This window comes from Lathyrus oleraceus, chromosome 5 (genome assembly GCF_024323335.1).
Source record: "Lathyrus oleraceus cultivar Zhongwan6 chromosome 5, CAAS_Psat_ZW6_1.0, whole genome shotgun sequence".
In the NCBI taxonomy this organism is placed as follows: domain Eukaryota; kingdom Viridiplantae; phylum Streptophyta; class Magnoliopsida; order Fabales; family Fabaceae; genus Lathyrus; species Lathyrus oleraceus.
The window spans coordinates 130421391-130423687 of record NC_066583.1 but is presented as its reverse complement, the minus strand read 5'-3'; positions in this window follow the sequence as shown (position 1 = coordinate 130423687).

Here is a 2297-nt window from a genome sequence, read left to right as displayed (position 1 = left end):
ACACATAATCATTATTGTTGGGTTCCATCTACATAAGATTGATAAGGTCAAATTTATGATTGTTGTAATCAAATTGGGTTGAGAATTCTTTGAGGGTTTCATTGATAGAACCACTTAGGGTTTTTCCTCCAAGATCAAGGGTGATTTAGGGGTTTTTGTACAAGATTTCGCAATGAGGATTCAACTGAGTGAAAGCTTTGAAGAAAGAATTTTCCGTCAAAGGAGTAGAGGTAACCGCAGGATCAAATTGGAAATCTCGGATCACTTGATCTTGTTTAAGATCAAGGGGAGATAAGAAGATAAAATCAACATCAAATATAGGGTTTAGGGGTTCAGATTGCTATTTTTTTTCTTATATACATCTCTTGTAAAGGTTAATTCAATATCTCAATTCTATTTGGAATTTGGGATAGACGTACCCATAGTAAGGATACATGGGGAATTTCCTAAACAAATTCTTGTGTCCCCCTCCCCCCTCCCCCCCCCCCCCCCCTCTCTCTCTCTCTCTCTCTCTCTCTCTTATTTAATAAAACATTTAGTGTGCAATTTGATAAACTGAAAATTCTATTTGTGTTAAAGTATTTCATACTATATTGTAAAGATAATTGCAATCTAAACAATTGCAATTGGTTTTTTATATCATCAACAGAAAGAAAAATTAACTTGGTGTTTATTGCATACCAAGTGTTTGATATATTGTCTTATTTAATTTTTGTTTCCTATTTCATTGAAAATTGATTACAAAGTGTTAATTGTTCAAACGTTATTTTATAAAACATATTTATTTGTTTCTCATCATTGTTTTACATTTTGTTATGGTTTATATGTATATCTGATTCTTCCGATAACGGTTCGGGAGAGACGAGTGTCGATCCGGAATTGCTTTCGCTTGCCATAGTAAATAATTTTTAAAACATATTTTTTAATCGAAGAAAAGTTTATTTGCGTTCTATTCACCCCCTTCTAGATCGTGTCCCTCGTCTAACAAATGGTATCACGAGCATCAATTTATCTTGTGCTTCAAAATCACTTATTAGATTATGGCTTTCGAACCTAAAGGGTCGTATAATGGAGCACCTGTTTTCAATGGCGAAAACTATGGTTATTGGAAGGATTGTATACGCGTCCATATCAAGTCCATTGATAGAAATGTATGGAATGCAATCCAAAATGGTCCATTTGAAATTACTATGATCAATGCCGATGGTAATGTTGTACCTAAAACGAAAGCACAATGGAACACGGATGATGAGAAAAAGAGGTCATGTGATTGGAAAACAAGGAGTATTCTAATATCCACTTTAGGAGTTGATAAATATTACAGTGTTTTCTCATTGTATAACCGCTAAAGCTATGTGGGACACATTGCAAGTTGCCCATGAGGACACAAATTAAGTCAAACAAGCTAGAACCAATAATTTGTACAAAAAGTTTGAACTCTTTCATATGAAGCATGGTGAAACCACTGTCGATATGAAAAAAGATTCACTCATCTTGTTACTAACAAAATTTTAAGATGTCTTACTAGGGAATGGCAATCTAAAGTTACCTCAATCAAGGAAGATAAAAACTATTAGAACAAGATTTGGTTATGCATCTGGCCTTTAGTTTTGATGATAACAATGCATTGTTTCTTAGAGAATAATTTTGTACACTAATAGTTTTTATCTAGTGTATAGATTTTTCTAACAGGTTCTGACTCTGAAGCATTGAAGTGCGACATCATCAGATTCTAGAATCAACATACTCTGACTCTGAAGATATACACATGCTTTACAAGATGCTGCCAAGTGTTAGACGGTGTGGCTAGTGATCGAGAGGGGGGGGGGGGTGAATAGATCACCTCTTTGAAATTTAACGGATTTAAAGTTTTATCAGAGTTTTTAAAATTGGCGGAAAAAATCAGTCCCGAATCGACTTCCGTCTATTCTGAACCGCTACTAGAAAATCGGACACACGAGCTTAATGCTGGATTTGAATAAGAATGACAGAAACAATCCACACCAGAATTTTAGCTAATTGAATGCACTTGTCATTAAAGTCTATTTCCAATTAATAAAACCTAGCTAACAATTTTGTCAAACAGTTGGTGTGTATGTGATCAATGATGAACAACAATAGTGTTTAATTAAAATTGTTTTCTTGCCACTGCTGTCTTGCAAAAGGAACAATCACAACACACACTAACCGAAATTGCGAAAACTGTTTTAAACGTAAAAAGGAGTAAGGTAAGAATACAATACGCAGAGATTTGGTAAGGAAGTTCCCCACGTCGTCTTCGCGTGTGGGTACGTCTC